This window comes from Schistocerca serialis, chromosome 2 (genome assembly GCF_023864345.2).
Source record: "Schistocerca serialis cubense isolate TAMUIC-IGC-003099 chromosome 2, iqSchSeri2.2, whole genome shotgun sequence".
Taxonomy (NCBI): Eukaryota; Metazoa; Arthropoda; class Insecta; order Orthoptera; family Acrididae; genus Schistocerca; species Schistocerca serialis.
In genome coordinates, this window is record NC_064639.1 from 527,936,379 (window position 1) to 527,957,348 (window position 20,970).

Consider the following 20,970-nt stretch of genomic DNA (forward strand, 5'->3'; position numbering starts at 1 on the left):
AAAATGTATTTTTATACGTGTGGTTACAAAAAGAAATTATTTTGAGATACAGAATTAGAAATCATTGTAAAAATGTCAGTGTTTCAAAAGATTTGTCTTTGATTCGTATAAACATCTCTGTATATTACGCCATCTTTGGCGAGCTCACTTACATTAGTGCAGTTCACGTCTGGTATTGGGCTTAGTTAGTTGAACGATGGAGTTCTAGCTGGACGGAATGTAGTAAATCAGGTAACGTAATATCACAGTATTTTAGTTTATTTCTGAAATACACTGTCCAGTCACATTGACGTGACCATCTGTCGAAAGCCTGAGTAGCCACCTTTTGCATCACGGACCGCTGCTAGACGTGCAAGGAGAATGTCAGTGATGTTCTGGAAGGTACCAACAGGTGTGTGGAGGCATGCCGACTGCATTGCCATGGCCAGCTGTTCAGGGTTTCCCTGTTGAGATTCCGTGGCACCAACAGTCTGATCAAGGTAGTCAGACACATTATCTATCGGGTTTTAACCTGGAGATTTTGGTGGCCAAGGGAGTAAACTCAACCTGGTGCTCTTGAAACCATGCACAGACACTGCGAGCTGTCAGTGGACGTTCATTTGCGGTATTGGCGTGCAAATTACAGCCTTCGTCGCTAATGATCAGCAGTCCTCAAGAGTACATGAACTAGGGCCTGTTGCGGAGGACCACACGCAGCAGCCACCGCTGAACGGTCGTTGAGGAGACACAGTTGGTTCATCTGGGCGGTCAGTTGTTCAGCCGTTGCAAGTCTGTTCGACCGTATACATCTCTGCAGCCGTCGTTCCCTGCTTTCACCTGTGGTCAATGGTACGCCACAGTTATTTCGGCATTGGTTTTAGATAGAGCCATTTTGCCATGCACGGTGTACTTTAATCACGGCGGCATGCAAACAGTTCAGAGTTACCCGTTACGGAAATGCTTCCACCCTTGACCCAAAAGTCAATGATCATTCCGTTTTGGACGTTATATAAATCGCCCCGTTTCCGGATTACGATAAGGACTGTACTGTTTTCCGCGTACACCGGACGTGCTTTACTCTGAGGTTACAGAAGTCATGAGATAGAGATATCCACATATACAGATGGCGGTAGTATCGCTTAAACAAGATATAAGTGGCAGCGCATTGGCGGAGTTGTCATTTGTGCTCAGGTGATTCACGTGAAAAGGTTAGCGACGTGCTTATGGCCGCACCACGGGAACTGACAGACTTTGATCGCGGAACGGTAGTTCAAGATAAACGAATGGGACATTCCATTTCGGAAATCATTACGGACTTCATTATTCTGCCGGCCGCGGTGGTCTAGCGGTTCAGGCGCTCAGTCCGGAACCGCGCGACTGCTACGGTCGCAGGTTCGAAACCTGCCTTGGGCATGGATGTGTGTGATGTCCTTAGGTTAGTTAGGTTTAAGTAGTTCTAAGTCCTAGGGGACTGATGACCACAGATGTTAAGTCCCATAGTGCTCAGAGCCATTTGAACCATTTTTTTCATTATTCTGAGATCCACAGTGTCAAGAGTGTGCTAAGGATACTTCTCACCATGTCCAACACACTTAACGAGCGAGAGCAGCAGAGATGCGTAGAGTTGTTAGTGCTAAGAGACAAGTAACACAGCGTAAAATAACCGCAGGAATCAGTGTGGGACGGGCGACGAACTTATCCGTAGGACAGTGCGGCAAAATTTGGCGTTAATGGGGTATGGCAGCAGACGACCGACGCGTGTGTCTTTGCTAACAGCACGACATCGCTTACAGCGCCACTTCTCGGTTCGTGACTACATCGGTCGGACACTAGACGACCGGAAAACCGTGGCCCGGTCAGACGAGTCCCAATGTCAGTTTGGTAAGTGCAGGTGGAAGGGTTAACGTGTGGCGCAGACCCACGAAGCCCGGACTCGAGTTGTGACCAAGGCACTGTGCAAGGCTCCATAATGGTGTGGCCTGTGTTTACATTAAATGAACCGATCATTGACTGGAAATAGTTATTTTCAGCTACATGGAGACCATGGACTTCATGTCCCCAAACAACGATGGAATTTCTATAAATGACAGTGCACCATGTCACTGGACCACAATTGTTCTAGACGAGCTTGAAGAACATTTTGGACAATTGGAGCGAATGGTTTAGCCACCCAGATCGCCCGCGTGACTCCCATAGAATATGTATGGGACATAATCGAAAGGTCAGTTCATCCACAAACTTTTGCATCAGCAACACTATCGCAGTTACGGACGGCAATAGAGACAGTATAGCTCAATATTTCTACTGAGGACTTCCGACGACTAGTTGAGCCGATGCTATGTCTAGTTAAATGGCTCTGAGAACTATGGGACTTAACTTCTAAGGTCATCAGTCCCCTAGAACTTACAACTCCTTAAACCTAACAAACCTAAGGACATCACACACATCCATGCCCGAGGCAGGATTCGAACCTGCGACCGTAGCGGTCGCGCGGTTCCAGACTGTAGCGCCTAGAACCGCTCGGCTACCCCGGCCGGTATTCTATATCTAGTTGCTGCACTACGGCCGGCCGGGATGGCCGAGCGGTTCTAGGCGCTACAGTCTGGAACCGCGTGACCGCTACGGTCGCTGGTTCGAGTCCTGTCTCGGGCATGAATGTGTGTGATGTCCTTAGGTTACTTAGGTTTAAGTAGTTCTAAGTTCTAGGGGACTGAGGTTAAGTCCCATAGTGCTCAGAGCCATTTGAACCATTTTGCTGCACTACGTGGGAGAAATGGACAGCGGCACGATATAAGGATGTGTCCCACGATTTACGCCATCTCAGTGTATACACCCTCCAGTGCCAGTGCTGCCACTTGGCTTCTAAGTGTGGTTATCGCACGCTGACATCGAACGTATGCGGCGGTCACATTAATGTGACTGAACCGTGTAATGCGGTTCACCACTGAACCGGAGTAAGCTGTTGAAAATGAGATACAATGAATTAACGATTGCTGCAAGATCGACAAAATGAACGAAAATTTAATTTCACTGCTTTTTCCCAGTCATTTATATGTGCAAAAGATCCGTAATTCTGTAATGTGCTCAACTGTTAATTTTCCGTTGGTAGGTGAGAACGAGTAGGTTAGGACCACGGACATGTTCTGGGAAACAGGCAGGTCCTCGTACAAACGCCAGCTGCCTGTGGCGTGTGCCCGCTCTTAGGCTGCTTGTTACGAGGTTTGCAATTAACGCCGCGCGAGGGGCTCGTTCAGGCGTGCGCGACAGCCGGCGCGCCGTGCGGAGAAAGCCAGCCGCGGCTTTCCCTGCCTCCGTGGCTGCAGCGCCGCGGACTTCGCGTCGCCGGGCCGTCCGCGCTGACTGCTGTCTGCTGACTGCTGTACTCGTCATTAGCCGCCGGCTGCGGCCGCTGCGCTGTTTTTGTGGGCGGTGCCCGCATTTCCATACAAATGCTCGGCGCGCGCCTTTGTGCGTGGCTCCGTCTGCCGGCGTCTGTTCCTCTGCCGCCTCCCGCCCCTGCTTGCGAGCGAGAGAGCGACCTGTTGCCGCCTTGAGAAATCAATACGGCCCGCCGTCTGGCACGCTCCGGCGTCGCGCCCGCCCAGCGGTGGTTCAAGCCGGCGCGCTGCAACATTCTGCGCATCCACAGCCCCACACACGTCTCGCCCCTGTCGAGGAACTTTTGAATGATGCGCCACAGCATGGCGTAGCACAACTCCAGGAGAAGCACAGAGCAGTTTGAGTACGTTAAACCACAGAACTACCACATGCACATACGCGTTGCTGTAATACTTCCGTCATATGTACACATAGTACAATTGTATACCGTACTGGACCGAACATAAACCGTGCTGTTTCGTCGAAATTCGACCCAGAAAATTATGAAAACGGCTTATCTTCATTGAACCTAGAAATACCGGTATATTTTCGCATCATGGAAATTCAACTTGTAACGCACCTATAGTCGCCGCTTTATATAATGTTTTTGTTACACGTGTACCTTATGTTCCGAAATTAAATGAAAGATGGCATCGAATACGAGTATCAGTGCTTACTGATACAAAATAGACAGTTACCACCTCATCGTTATGTTGGGTTGGGTTCATCTGGTGGAAGAGACCAAACAGCGACGTCATTGGTCTCATCGTATTAGGGAAGGATGGGGAAGGAAGTAGGGCGTGCCCTTTAAAAGGAACCATCTTGGCAGTTGCCTGGAGCGATTTAGGGAAATCACGGAAAACCTAAATCAGGATGGCCGGACGCGGGATTGAATCGTCGTCCTACCGAATGCGAGTCCAGTGTGCTAACCACTGCGCCACCTCGCCTGGTCATCATTATATGTACGACGACGATCGAAATGTAAAGAAAAGATAATAGGTTAATGTTTCACTGTAGTTAGCCATAATTTTGTATACGAAACATTGAATGAATTTAGATTGGACAAAAAAAGTTCTCCAGCTTCAAAACAAGCAAAATTTAAATTTGGTAAATTATTGTAATGACTTTAATACCACGCAAACACTGGGCAAGAATTGTTATGCAGTAACAGAGCAAAATGCACTTGTGCGAGGCTGTATGTAGAAAACACACGTAGCATGACACTAAAGACGTTAGTTTGGAATGCAGTGGTGTTAATTATATCACCAAATAACCTGCAGTGACTAGCAACACTTCATGGCAACTGTACTCGCGATAATACTGTCTATTTGATGATATGCCTAATCCTGATCGAAATTTATTATTATTCTTTACCAGTTACTTTGCAAATGATTACTTTTCAAATTAATACAATAAAAACTGTAATTCATAGCAACAACTATCGATCAATACCAGTGTTACGTAGACATAGGCGCATAATATCTTTACAAAACACAACTTAAAATCATAAAATTACTTTGACTCCAAGAGACGAGTAGATACGGAATGTTATAGGATCATTTTGTCGTCCGACTGTTCAAAACCCTTATTTCTCAGGAACTGATAAACGTATCAACGTGAAACTTATGTCACATATTAAAGTCCACGATCCTTCGGCGGCGTAAAAAATCAATGCAATTAAAGATATGACCATAAATATCACATATTTTGCTCTTGCAAACTCACCCACTCATCAAAACAGGGTACTTGCCGTTGACCTAGAATCATGAAATTCGAGAACAATCAAGGTTTAGAACTACAACCAAAGAAAAAAAATCCGGATACTGTGAATTCGTAATTATATTACTCGAAATTTTTTACTCTCATTTCTTACGCGACTGTCTGTCCCTGCGTCTGTTAAGCCCCTTATCCTCAGGAACGGGTAAACATATCAGGTTGAATTTACAGTGAAATGACTACCCTTAGCTGCATAGAGGCGTTGATATAAGTCAACGGGGACAGCTGACAATGTGTGCCCCGCTCGGGACTCGAACCCGGGATCTCCTGCTTACAAGGCAGACGCTCTATCCACCTGAGCCACCGAGGACACAGAGGATAGTGCGACTGCAGGGTCTTATCTCTGGCACGCCTCCCGTGCGACCCACATTCGCAACCATATTCATAGTGTTCCTGCTCATCATACTCATTACTCGCGGCTTTACCGCCGATTCCCGTAAGAGTTCGGGCACTGCTTTTGCATCCGCACAGAAGAAGATGGTCAAATGGCCATGAGCCTTAACTATATATCAGGTTGAAATCTGCGTCTCATAGTGAGGTCTAAGTCAATGCACTCAAAAGATACGGCCGTTTATGTCACATTGATACTCTCAAACTTACTCATTAAAACCTATAGGGTACTTCTCCTTGATATAGAATCGCGTAATTTCGCAAGAAGAAAGGTTTCACAATACAAGAAAGGAAAACAATCAGAAAATTGTTAATTTGTAATTATATCACACGACCAAATTTTCTTTTTTCATTTATTATCCGAATTTGAACTTAAAATTAAGACATTCTAAAAAGCCTTGGATTTCCTGGGACAGTTATCTTGCCTTTATCGATACCAGGCAAACTGTCGAAATCCTCGATATTGCCGGAATGGATAATTTGTCTGTATACATGACTTAAGTTTGTAACGGAACCCTTAGTGCACGAGATCTATTCGCACGAGGCCAATAATTTAATGTAACTATTTAACTGAGTCTGTTTTCTTTGAGTTGTGAGTTTCTTGGAACTGATGGTGGAAGAATAGGACTCTGCCGATGGTTAACGTGTCAGGGCAATGAGGTTTCTCTTGACTATTACACTGGCATACCCACTACACATGTATAAAAATACTGGCTGGATCTTACTTTGCGATGAGTTGATTCTGATGTGATGTAATACTTATTATGAAATTCTTTACTGGAAATAGACTCTTCTTGATTAGAGAGCAGCTTGAATAAACTTGTTCCATATAGTAACTTTCATTAATTCCAAAATATTCTTGCGACCGTGTGGTGTGGCCACACATAAGCTCGCTCTCTTACATTTTGCCTTGCCTCTTATTTTAACACCATTTCCAGCTCAGTCTTCATCTGGTATTTGCTTGCCAACACACACGCCTACACTATACCACAGATGCTTCCCAACTCCTCTCTTTCCTTACTTCTACGACTGCGCGCTCTCGCGCCAACGACGTTATTGTTACTTCAAATACATTGAAGCGCCAAAGAAACTGATATAGGCATGTGTATTCAAATACAGAGATATGTAAACAGGCAGAATACGGCGCTGCGGTCGGCAACGCCTATCTAAGACAAAAAGTGTCTGGCGCAGTTGTTAGATCGATTACTGCTGCTACAATGGTAGGTTATCAAGATTTAACAAAGTTTTAACGTGGGATTATAGTCGGCACACGAGCGTTGGGACACAGCATCTCCGAGGTAGCGATGAAGTGGGGATTTTCCCGTACGACCATTTGACGTGTGTGAGCATACCGTGAATATCAGGAATCCAGTAAAACGTCAAATCTCCGACACGGCTGCGGCCGCTAAAAGATCCTGCAAGAACAGTACCAAAGACGACTGAAGAGAATTTTTCAACGTGCAGAAGTGCAACCTTTCCGCAAATTGCCGCAGATTTCAGTTCTGGGCCATCAACAAGTATCAGCGTGCGAACCATTCAACGAAACTTCATCGATATTGGCTTTCGCAACCGAGGGCCCACTCGTGTACCCTTAATGACTGCACGAACAGAGCTTGACGCCTCGCCTGGACCCGTAAACTCCGACATTGGAGTGTTGAACGAGTCTCGCTTCCAGTTGATGACTGGAAACATGTTGCCTGGTCTTCGTTGATCCATTATGGATCGTGGGACGACGGCTGGCATGAACTTCTTGACGCAATAATTTACCAACAGCCGTATGTATTGTAGAAATTTATTTTATTTTATGCACTTCTATGTGCTACCAATTTCGGCATTACATTGATGCCATCTTCAGGCCCCAATCATCATAGTCGTAAAATCGCTATACACGGAAAGAGCCATATAACTGGATCCTTGAATCAAATCGTCCTACAACAGCTCTTGGTGGCCAGGTGACACAGATCCAATTATTGCATCAAGATGTTGCCTGGTCGGACTAGTATCGTTCCAAATTGTATCGAGCGGATGGTCGTGTGCGGGTATGGAGACAACGTCATGAATGCTTGGACCCTGCAAGTCAGCAAGGGAGTGTTTCAGCTGGTGAAGGCTCGAGATGGTTTGGGGCGTGTGCAATTGGAGTGACATAGCTCCCGTGGTACGTCTAGATACGACCCCGACAGGTGACAACCGCGTAAGCATCCTTTCAAATCATCTGCATCCAAACGTGTCACCGAGCGAGATGGCGCAGCGGCTAGCACACTGGACTCGCATTCGGGAGGACGACGGTTCAATCCCGCGTCCGGCCATCCTGATTTAGGTTTTCCTTGATTTCCTTAAATGGCTCTAGGCAAATACCGGGATGATTCCTTTGAAAGGGCACGGCCGACTTCCTTCTCCGTCCTTCCCTAATCCGATGAGACCGATGACCTCACTGTCTGGTCTCCTTCCCCAAACAACCCAAGCCCAACCCCCCATACGTGTCAATTGTACATTCCGACGGAGCCGCGCGGGGTAGCCGCCCGGGTAAGGCGCCTTGTCACGGTCCGCGGAGGTTCTAATCCTCCCTCGGGCATGGGTGTGTGTGTTGTCCTTAGCGTAAGTTAGTTTAAGTAGTGTGTAAGCTTAGGGACCGATGACCTCAGCAGTTTGGTCCCCTAAAACCTTACCACACATTTCCAATTTCCTTTCCGACGGAGTTGAGTAATTCCAGCCGGACAATGCGACACCGCACACGTCAGAATTGCTACAGAGTGGTATTAGGCAAGTGTAGTAGTTTCTTTGGCTCTTCAGTGTAAAGGTGACGCCCGCCGAGGTGGCCGAGCGCTTCTAGGCGCTACAGTCTGGAACCGCGCGACCGCTACGGTCACAGGTTCGAATCCTGCCTCGAGCATGGATGTGTGTGAGGTCCTTAGGTTAGTTAGGTTTAACTAGTTCTAAGTTCTAGAGGACTGATGACCTCAGCAGTTAAGTCCCATAGTGCTCAGAGCCATTTGAACCAATTTTTGTAAAGGTGACACACTCCATATTAACGTCGACTACCAGGTGTGCGGATTCTTCAGATACCGAATTTCATTCCGAAATCAGTGGCTTCTCATAACCACTCGTTGACAACTATGTCACGAACGTCTCGTTTCCGGCCTCATGTTCATTGGAACATTTTTCTACTGCTGTGGTATAGTTTCACCCGTATCAGGTTTCACCGTTAATTGCCCTGCACCCTGAAGGAGGCAACAAAGCTTGTGCGAGGCTGGGCGAGGTAAGCGGTGCTGACTTTGTCAAAGAAACGATTCTGGCGTTGGGCTTTGGCGTTCTAGGTAAACCACGCGAAAGTACAATTAAATGGTAGGCTGGTGATTCGAACCCCGCTTCCCGCGAATGCCTTAACCAGCACGCCATAACGCTATAGGCAGGAATCGGGAACGGGAGAGGAGAGCCAAGGCGGTGAGCGTGACGAGGAGAGGAGTGCGTGGTGTGCCGCTGTGGGCGCGGCAGCGTCGGCGGCAGTGCGAGCGCGGACCACACGCACCGCAGTGAGTCACCGGGGCAGGGCGCGGCGCGGCGCTGCGCTGCGAGGAACGCCGGCCTGTGCCCTGGTCGGCGTCTGGCGGCTGCGGCTGGCGGCTGGGCTCTGGGTGGCCTCGCCCTGCCGCGCCGTCGCACGCTTTCTGCTCGCCGCCGTCGTCGCCGCCCCACTCGGCACCTCGTACGGTTGACAGTCGCGAAGAGGCCAACGCCAGGGAGCAAATGTTCCTTCGTTTTGTTCATTTTCAGCCAAGATCTACCGTGCCGGTCACTTCCTCCAAAATACACTACTGGCCATAACAATTGCTACACCAAGAAGAAATGCAGATGTTAAACGGGTATTCATTGGACAAAAATACTAGAATTGACATGTGATTTCATTTTCACGCAATTTGGGTGTATAGGTCCTGAGAAATCAGTATCCAGAACAACCACCTATGGCCGTAATAATGGCCTTGATACGCCTGGGCATTGAGACAGACAGAGCTTGGATGGCGTGTACAGGTACAGCTGCCCATGCAGCTTCAACACGATACCACGGTTCATCAGCAGTAGTGACTGGCGTACTGTGTCGAGCCAGTTGCTCGGCCACCATTGACCAGACGTTTTCAATTGGTGAGAGATCTGGAGAATGTGCTGGCCAGGCAGCCACGGGTCGTAACACATCTGAAATGTAACGTCCACTATTCAAAGTGCCGTTAGTGCGAACAAGAGGTGACCGAGACGTGTAACAGTGGCACCCCATACCATCACGCCGCGTGATACGCCAGTATGGCGATGACGACTACACGCTTCTAATGTGCGTTCACCGCGATGTCGCCAAACACGGATGCGACCATCATGCTGCTGTAAACAGAACCTGGATTCATCCGAAAAAATGACGTTTTTCCATTCGTGCACCCACGTTCGTCTCTGAGTACACCATCGCAGGCGCTCCTGTCTGTGATGCAGCGTCAAGGGTAACGCAGCCATGGTCTCCGAGCTAATAGTCCATGCCGCTGCAAACGTCGTCGAACTGTTCGTGCAGATGGTTGTTGTCTTGCAAACGTCCCCATCTGTTGACCATGCGGATAAGATGCCTGTCATCTCGACTGCTAGTGATTCGAGGCCGTTGGGATCCAGCACGGCGTTCCGTATTACCCTCCTGAACCCACCGATTCCATATTCTGCTAACAGTCATTGGATCTCAACCAACGCGAGCAGAAATGTCGCGATACGATAAACCGCAATCGCGATAGGCTACAATCCGACCTTTATTAAAGTCGTAAACGTGATGGTATGCATTTCTCCTCCTTACACGAGGCATCACAACAACGTTTCACCAGGCAACGCTGGTCAACTGCTGTTTGTGTATGAGAAACCGGTTGGAAACTTTCCCCATATCAGCACGTTGTAGGTGTCGCCACCGGCGCCAACCTTGTGTGAGTGCTCTGAAAAGCTAATCATTTGCATATCACAGCATCTTCTTCCTGTCAGTTAAATTTCGCGTCTGTAGACGTCATCTTAGCCATGCAGCAATTTTAATGGCCAGTAGTGTAATACGTGGTAGGAAGGTGGTGTGTGAATGCAGTCAAGCAGAATAATTGCACTTGGTTGACCAAAAAAGTCCGTTAACATTTGAAAATGCACCGATTCACAGAATAATGTAGGTGTAATGTGTTCAAATGTTGTGCCGGACGTGTGTCTGCTTTACTGAGAGCAATCGCGGCACCCACTTCGCACACAGTTTCTTCACAGTCAATTCTCCGTGCAGGATGTTAGGCTCTCGCTCAGCTGAGATTCCTAATATCTCACGAATTTGTATTCGGTGATCTTGTGTTACCATATCATGGATTTCGTGAATGGTTTCCTTTCTGGTGACCTCAACTGGATGACCACAGAGCGCTTCGTCTTCAGTGCTTGTCCGACCACGTTTAAATTCATTGATTCAAAAGCAAACAGTCTTCAAATTGTGGTACAGAGTTTGCATGAACGTAATCCAGATCTGATTTTGTTTGTGCAGCAGACCAAACACTTCAAATAAAAATGATTAATAACAGCACAAAACTCTATTTTCTCCACTTTTAACCGCGGTCTACACACTGAAAAATTCAGACAGCTGTCAACAATTGGTTCAAAAATGGTTCAAATGACTCTAAGCACTATGGGACTTAACATCTGAGGTCATCAGTCCCCTAGACGTAGAACTACTTAAACCTAGCTAACCTAAGGACATCACACACATCCATGCCCGAGGCAGGATTCGAACCTGCGACCGTAGCAGCAACGCGGTTCCGGACTGAAGCGCCTAGGACCGCTCGGTCACAGCGGCCGGCTGTCAACAATTAACTTTTGCTATACATTGTTGAAATTTCTCATACAATCCTTGGAGTAATCAAGCTTACCAACCATGAAGACGCAGAAAAATGTTTCATTCTTTCCCGGAAATTTACCAGAGCGCCCTCGAAAACGAGCTCTACTGTTACAGGATGTCAGAAAAGGCACTGTTAGTGAAGTTTTACTACCAGAATGGATGCTTTACGATGCTATCGATATAACGAAGGTATTCGTCGCTGTAGAGAGAATCATCACAAAGTTAGAAGCTACGGGTCGTTTAGACGACTGGCCCCTTAGTAGGCGACCAGACAGAAGTGTTACTGTTGCTCGGACAGTTCGAGAAGAAATAGAGACCTAGCGGACTCATATCCGCAGCGTCACCGCTCGCGAAATCGCACGTCTCACCGGCATTCCAGGCACTACTCTTTGGAGAGCGTTATGGTGTACTCTCCAATCATATCCTGACAAAATCCGCCGTCATCAACAATTTTTAGCAACCAATTTTGTGACTTGTAGAGCATTTGCGTTTTGGGCACATGAAAAATAGGGGAAGATAACTACTGGTTGTCTTGTGGACTAACGAAGCCCATTTCATACATCAAGCATCTATCAACACCCACACCAGAGAATCTGGGCTGCCTAAAATCCTAGAAATGTCATGGAAAACCCATTGCACGACGAGAAAATCACCGTGTGGTGTGTACTTACCGCATCAATCGTGATCGCCAGAAGCTGCGGGGCGCTGTTTTTCAAACTGTCAACATGACGAGTGTGAAGTACTCCGATACGATACAGAATCACATCATCTGCACTGTGTCTGACAGAAACCTCGTGGATGCAGGATGGCACTCCACCGCATATTGCTATACGTGCGAAAGATCTCTTGCGCACATCGTTTGCTGAGGATCGTGTGCTGAGCCGCCTCTTCCACCATCCTTGGCCTCCTAGGTCCCTAGACCTAAATCCGTGTGATCGTTTGATGTGAGATTACCTGAAGCCGCAAGTCTACCGTTACCGTCCAGTCTCTGACGACAGTTCCTCACCATACCTACCGATCTCTTGTATAGTATACTTCACAATATTGTTCCTACATTATGCGTATTGTTGATGAATGATGGCAGACGTGCTGAGCGTTTGATATAAAGGACATCGTCTTTGCTAAAAATCAATAGTTATGTTAATTATTCCTTTTGTATCAGATGAAGCGCCATCTGCTCACTTTTTTTTTCAGTACAACCGTATGTCATTTTAGGCACGTGTATCAATTTTTACCTCTCCGCCTAAATTATTGTGTGAAGTATTAAATTTTCAAATGCAAAAAACGTTATGCTCCCAGAAGACCCTGTCAGATGTCAATGTAAGTTCTTACATATACACACATTACTGGGCGTGAAAACGACTAGAGTTGCAGTTCTCTGTGACAAATAGAACAGCCACCGTAGTGCGTAAGTGGTGTTCTTGTGTAGTGTCGTTACCAGGCCTTGTAGGGTATATAAGATGCATGAACAGCACCAGATGTTACGTGATCATTGTGCGGGGCACTGAGATGCTTTGTAATCGTGTGAGGCAAGTTTATCAGCACCTGGATGAGGTAGTCTCATTAGTCGAATCGTGTAATTTACACCCGGCCAGAGTGGCCGAGCGGTTCTAGGCGCTACAGTCTGGAACCGCGCGACCGCTACGGTGGCAGGTTCGAATCCTGCCTCGGGCATGATTGTGTGTGATGTCCTTAGGTTAGTTAGGTTTAAGTAGCTCTAAGTTCTAGGGGACTGATGACCTCAGAAGTTAAGTCCTCAGAGTCATTTGAACCATTTTTTGTAATTTACACATTTGTAGAGCATTTGGATATTGACAGTGGACCAATGTTGGACAGCATGGGAACTTGAGGACAGTCATACTGGTCGTTAAGGTTCCAGTCAGCCACGTATGGCCATCAAAAGAGGCGATCGCTGCACAAAGCACGTCGCAAATCCTTCACATCCGCACTAGATATCCGACAACAAATAATGGACAGTCTGTGACATTGTGTCAAATACTTGACAGTTTGTGACATTCTGTGTCATCACGCATCACTTATCGGATACTAGTAGCAGCCGGACTATGTCATTACCGCCCCAAACATCGGCTGCTGTTAACACAACACAAAAGGCTGCGTTCAGAGTAGTGCCGGGAATGGCAAGTATGGACTGCAGTTCTATGGCATCACGTTGTTTTCAACGATGAATCGTGGTTTTGCAGTACCCCGGATGACCAACCGTGGCGGCGACGTTGGAAGAGGTCCCATTAGTCCATTGTTTTGGAGAGTGGTCTTACTCCGGCGACAGGGTGAGGGAAGCCATCGCGTATGTCTTCAGGTCACGGCTAGCAGTGATTGAACGAAATCTGGTGATACAGCGGTACGTCACGGACATTCTGCATCCTCATGTGTTATCTCTCAATTGACAGTATCGTGGTCCCATTTTTCAACAGGACAATACTCGTCCACACATGATGTGATGTCGAGGATCTACCGTGGCCAACAAAGTCTCCAGATCCGACCCAGATAAATGGTGTGTGGGACCGACTGGAATGTAAACTCCGTCCCAGTGCCAGAATCGAGGCTATCACGGACCAATTACAACAGTTGTAGGTCAGCTTGCTTCCGAAGAGTATACAGTGTCTTTATGTCATCCTTCCGAATCGATAAGTACATGTATCCAGGGCACACGCGATCGACGTCATTTGGTAACTGAGCTCTTACTGTCAAGTTCTTTGTAAATCTGCCTCGAATTTGTAATCACTGAAATAGCATTAACATACCCACTTAATCCGCGAAGTTTAATTTCGTTTCTTTCTGGCTGCTTCACATTTCTTGTCAGTTAGTCTAGTCTGTCTTGACGTCTGGATGAAATGGTGTTGTACTTGGCTCAAGCAATTTAGACTTACACGTAGACCCAGCTAGCTACCTGATGGAGTATGGCGGAAGGTCCTTTGTGTACCGCTGTCACTTCTCTAATTTCTTGTTCTAACCGCGTGTGGTGCGTGGGAAGAACGATTTTTGCTAGGCGTTTAAGTGAGCTCGAATATCTTTAATTTTACTCACACGGTCTACGCGAGATATCCTTAGGTGGAAGCAATACACGTATTGATTCACACTGCCTGGCACGTACACTCTCGGAATTTTCATAGTAAACCGGCCGGCTGGTGTGGCCGAGCGGTTCTAGGCGCTTCAGTCCGAAACCGCGTGACCGCTACGGTCGCAGGTTCGAATCCTGTCTCGGTCATGGATGTGTGTGATGTCCTTAGGTTATTTAAGTTTAAGTAGTTCTCAGTCTGGGGGACTGATGACCCCAGATGCTAAGTCCCATAGTGCTTAGATCCATTTGAACCATAGTAAACCAGATCGTGATGCACAAAGCCTCTCTTTTAGCGTCTGCCGCAGGAGTTGAGTGAGCATCTCCGTGACGATCTCACGCATACTAAACGAACATGTGACGAAGTCCACTGCTCTGCTTTAGCTTTTCTGTATTTCCTCTATGAATCCCCTGTTCTGGGGACGTGTGTCTTGTATACTGCGATCAGAACAGCCCTCGATTTGGCTAGAGATCCGCCCACTATCCTCATCGTATTGACACCAGTGCTGAAGTGGTTGGAGGGGAGACATACTCCGTATGTGGCGACCCCAAGAGAATGACATCCTAACTTTTCGTCACAGTGCTGATAATCATGCAGTTCGGCGCCCCATATCCAAAATTCTCATCAGCTATTAATCCCGTAAGGTAAGGTTTCCAGACTGACGAGGAGTATTCAGGTATCGGTTCGGTTGAACGAGGTTTTTGTAGATTACCTCTATCGTGGGTAGACTACTTGAGGAGTGGATTTTCCAGTGAATGTGGTATCTGCGTTTCCTACGATTAGTTTTACGCGTTTGTTTCACTGTAAATAGCTCCTTGCCCTACTTTCAGATATTTAATGGCTGTTACTGCTTCCAGTGAGCGTTTGGCACTCGTGCAATGGTACAATAACGGGATTTTCCACCTTCCCAACACGTTACGACTGCCACTGCCTGCACCCAAGCGTCGACCCTCTGCAGGTGTTACTGGATTTCGCCACAGTTTTCTAGCGTTGCAGCTCTTGTATATAAAACAGGCTCATGGACCTTCAAACGTTACCTGGTAGGTCATTTATGTATATTCTAATCGGTAGTGGTTCTATAACACTTCCTTGGAGTACACCTGAGAATGAGGTCAAGGGATTTTATACCCGGGGCAGCTTTCCCCCTCCCCCCTCCCCCCACCCATCCACCCGTCAGGAGAAAAAAATATATGTAGCAGGTGTTTCTCTTTCAAGAAAATGATTTAAAAATCGATATTACGCAGGTTTATAAGAAGGTCGGAACTGGAATTTTTTATGAGTAGTTAAAGCTGCCATTCATCTTAGGAATTATTAAAAATACTCCATTCCCCCTCCAGGTCTGCCCCCTCCCCCCCCCCCCCTCCCTTACGAACACCTATGGGCACTGTTGAATGAGATGCCGAGTTTTGTTTGGTAGAAACTTTTCAAACCAGTCACACAGCTTGTCTGATATTCCGTATGTTCGCAATTTGTTCATCACGCGACTGTCTGGAGCTGTATCGAACGTCTTCCGGAAGTCAAGGGTCACGGCGTCAACCTGAGCGCCGGTATCTGCTGCATTCTGGGTGTAGTGGGCGATTAGTGCGCGCTGAGTTCCACACGATTTGTTTTTCGCGGAATCTATGACGATTCCTACAATTTTCTGTCTGCAGATAAGTCATAATACGGGGAGCTTAAAACGAGAATTCAACAACAGAACTCTTTATCTACTTGCAGGAGAGGTTCACTACCTTTGTAACTCCAGCTCGGTCCCATGAGCTGTACCTAAGTGGAGGACTGGACTCTTTCCCTGTCACGATACTGAAACGACATCCAATTACAACAACCCAGTCAGGATCAGGACCAACCACCATCTACGGCAATACGGCAAATAGACCACATACCAATTACCACTCTGCAAGTCTTAAGGCTACACGTGTTTCACAACGTACTTAGAAATGCGACCCTGCTCGACGTCGTGTACGCTGAAGAAGACCAACATCTAAATACGACAAGTGAGCCGCTTTAGCCGATATTTTATATATCGCGCACTGGCTTCACTATAATTCAGAACATGAGCTGCACTGGTCTGTAAAAAAGAATAATAAAACAACCAAAATAACCCTACTACTACAACAGACTTCATCCCAGCTGGATATCCCAGTGACTGCCGTACTTACCTACTTCAAAAACCAATGACTGCCAGATAAACCTAATCGCTAGCAATTACTCAAACTTAGCGATAAAGCAATAAATGTGAGCACCAATGCCTAGCGACGTATTATAAAAGTTTGTTGAAGTAAGCCCACTCAGTCCCGGATGCGCTGCAATACAACACGACCGACGTCACATTATTAACATTTACTGAAACACAATTTAAGGGATCGCACCCAAAGGCAAGTCTCTTCAACGGATATGCTTATACGGCAAGCGAACCCGCTCCCCACGAATGTTACTAACAACGACGGGATTCTATACGGTAAAATAACGATGACGTATCATCTGCACACGAAACTTAATAGGTGTCAGGCTAATTGGCGCAGCACTTAAAGCCACATAAACATTTAAAGAACAATTAGACCATCGCTAACCACAGCTTAACAAACGTCAGACTAATTCCTTTCAAGGAAACGTACGGAAGCACAACATGTCGCCAAGAGCGATAAATTCGTAGTCCCTGCTCGTATTCGCTTAACAACAGCTAACACCGGCAGAAAAGCACATCATTAAACTTGCAAACACCAACGGCGGGGAGCTAACTGAGGTAATCAACTATCTCTAATTACGCAGTTCTTCAACCCAGTCTAACACAAAAGAACGTACTTTAATCGATTGTGCAACAGAACTCTGAAACTGATCCCTCAGGGAAGAGGAATTACAAAGAGAAACAGATACTATTAACCAAGTTGCTACAGCTAATGCATATGTGACACGAGATGGGTGGTATGTATAACAAAATTCAAAACAACTTTTCCGGTACAAGTAAGGACAATCGCAAGACTAGAGTCAAGCAGATATTGTCATACAAAAGGTGTGTGTCGTAAATAATTGCTAAAATCTTCCCGAAAAAGCATTGCCGTCGCATTTCAAAATCAAGGGCAAATGGCACAGAAATTAAAGCATAGACCAACTACGACGGAGCAAAATAAATACTGCAACTCCTGAATGTACAAGATAAAATGCGCACACTGTGATAGATATGTCATATGACAGACGGGGCGAAATTTCGAAATCCGGTATAAGGAACATTCCAGTCACAGTAGTCGGACAGTATTTGGAGCACATGTGAAAGATAACGATGAGCGAGCAAATGAAAGTGCTACACAAAGTTACTAAAGTTTTTATTTGAATGTGCTGGAGGAGCTAGAAATATATGCCTACCAGGTGAAAGTGACTTCATGCAGAGTAACTATTACGAACGAACAGGGTAGCACAGTGGTTAACACACTGGACTCGCATTCGAGGGACGACGGTTCAAACCCGCCTCCGGCCATCCTGATTTAGGTTTTCTGAGATTTCCCCAACACGCTAAGGCAAATGCCGGAACGGTTCCTTCGTAAGGTCAGGCCCGCTTTTCTTCTCCATCCATCTCTAATCCCAGATTGTGCTCCGTATCTAATGGCGTCGTTATCGACGGGGCGTTACTTACTAATCTCTTCCTCCATTATTACGAAATTTTCAAAGACTTGTTGTAGCCTTGCTTTGGGATGAGGCGCGAAGCTTTACCAAATATTAGCTGCGACAGCGAACTGCACGCAGCAGAGGAAACTTCAGACTGGCGCGGTGTTCGGCCTCGCGCAGTAGTAACTCGAAGAGCGCCAAATAAGAGGAAGAGAAGATAACCCTGGAAATTTTCTATTGTTCTCTTAAAGTTTAATTATGTTAAAGCCCTGATTTTTCATATATGTTTCGCTTAGGATCATTTTTATGTATGAATTATTTCAGAGCATAGAGGGCACTCCTGTGCGCTACTGGTTCTATGATCGCCAAGTGGAAAGAGGGGAAGACATTTTCGATTGTTTTGAAGCTTTTTTAAAGTTTTTAATAAAGTAATAATTATGTCCTCATCAGTGTTTCATTTGTTACATTTAGGAACATCTTTTATGTACGAGGGCTGCCCAGAAAGTAATGCATCTCTTTTTTTTTCTCCGACGAAAACAATGCTACGAATGCAAAACGATGCGTATGTACTAATTAGTCTCCTGAGTTAGCGCGTCAAGTTTCCGTCACTTCCGACGGGTAGCATAGCTGCAGGACAGTTTCAAAATGGTGTCTGTAGGTGATGCACGTTACAGGAAACGAGCCGTCATTGAATTACTCGCTGCAGAGAAAGAAACTGTGGGGAATATTCACAAACGCTTGTGCAAAGTCTTTGGAGCATCTGCTGCAGACAGAAGTACAGTTAGTCGCTGGGCACGGAAGATGAGGTCATCAGAAGGCGGTTCAGCGGAGCTCCACGATTTTCAGCGGCCTGGGAGACCATCCACGGCTGTCATAGCTGACATGTTGCAGCGAGCTGACGTCATTCGCGAGAACAGACGCATTACGAGTCGGCAGTTGGGGCTGCAACTATCGATCAGCAAAGGAAGTGTGGATGCAATTATCCGCTCTCTTGGATATTCAAAAGTGTGTGCAAAATGGATCCCGCGGTGTCTAACGGTCGATCACAAATCGCACAGAAAAACTTTTGTTTTGATTTTTTGCAACGTTTTCAAGCTGAGGGGAGGCCTTCTTGTCCCGGATTGTCACAGGTGATGGAACATGGGTTCACCATTTTGAGCTATCGAAACGACAATCTGTTGAATGGCGCCATTCCTACTCCCTACAGAAGAAAAAAATTCAAAGCATCTGCTTCCGCCGATATGGTCATGATCACCGTGTTCTAGGACTGTGAAGGTGTGAGTCTCATTGATTTGATGCCAAGGTGCGGTACCATTATTTCAGAACCATATATCAAATGGCTCTGAGCACTATGGGACTCAACTGCTGAGGTCATTAGTCCCCTAGAACTTAGAACTAGTTAAACCTAACTAACCTAAGGACATCACAAACATCCATGCCCGAGGCAGGATTCGAACCTGCGACCGTAGCGGTCTTGCGGTTCCAGACTGCAGCGCCTTTAACCATATATCAACACATTAACAAAACTTAAGACGCGCTTCCGGCGACTTCAGCGCGACAGCAACCCAGGAGATGTTTTGGTACAACATGGTAACGATCTGCCCCACACAAGTCTGAGGACTGCTGGACACATCGCAAAACGGGGTTGGACCGTGTTACCCCATTCACCCTACAGTCCTGACCTAGCTCCCTCGGACTTCCACCTCTTTGGGCCATTAAAGGATGCCATTCTTGAAAGACATTTTGAGGACGATGAGGAGGTGATTCATGCAGTGAAGCACTGGCTCCACAACCAGAAAAGGAATGATACCGACAGGGCATACACCCCCTTGTTTCGCGGTAGAGGAAGACCGTGGAATGTGGAAAAATATGGTGTGTTGATAAAACACTATTCTTTCGTGTGTCTAGTTCTCATTATGTTCAATACAGAATTTCAACAGTTCTCGAGTATCCGACCGGGTAGCGTCGTAATTTCTCCATTTTAATGCAGTGGACAAATTACGACGCTACCCGGTCGGATACCCTAGAACTGTTCAAATTGTAAATACGCCGGGAAAACTTCAGATCGCAACTCAATAAAGAATTGTTGAAGAAAAAATGCGGTGTATTACTTGCTGGGCAACCCTTGTATTATGTCAGTCCACAGAGGGCACTTTCGAGCGCTACAAACATTGCAGCAATTAAGATCACTATAACATAATATAAAAAGTTTTTGGTAATTTTTAAAGTTATTTTAAAATATTTTAATGCAATTACATTCCAGCTTAGGGTTTTATGCTTAATATACGTTAATTTCTTATGTATTACGTCAGTGCAATTTCTACAAGTTGAGGGAGCTTTTCAGCGTAGTAGTTGTTACACTGATCAGGCACCTAAAGAAAGAAAGGAGGTGATAAAGCTGCAGCAGGCCAGTGTATGGCTAGTTATGACAGTGAACTTTAAGTTCCTCACTCGACAGGTTATTCGGTAACTGCAACAAGTGGCACATTGCACAGATTTGTTTCATAACTAATTTCTTAAGAATTTTGAAGCTTTCTAAACTTAAATTTTTAAACCATTTGCAATTTACTGTAATTGTAATTATAAAATAAATTTTTGTAATAGCTCCTAAGATGGGTAGCTGGTAACTATTCACATGGAAATAAAGGAAAGCGATCTGGAGGCTGAATTTTGACACTTTTCGTTCTTTCATTCGCACTTGTGGCGTACAAAATATAGGGTTCCTCTTTCCTTCTGAAATCACTCAACATAAACATTTGTTTATATGTGGTGCTTGTTGTTTCGAACATGTCTGAAAGACTGAAAGAACAGCCACCACGATTCAAGACACAAAGGCAATAAATATATTAGTGCCCAGTGGGCATTCTGGTCCCCTGCTTATTAGGCAAATGCCCT

General features: G+C 46.2%; 1 non-coding gene across 1 annotated transcript; it reads right to left on the reverse strand.

Annotated features, from left to right (window-relative positions):
• Window positions 1-5,369: 5,369 nt before the first annotated feature.
• Window positions 5,370-5,443, reverse strand: Trnat-ugu (transfer RNA threonine (anticodon UGU)). Its single transcript has one exon. It is a non-coding gene; the product is annotated as a tRNA-Thr (tRNA).
• Between the last annotated feature and the right edge of the window lie 15,527 nt (window positions 5,444-20,970).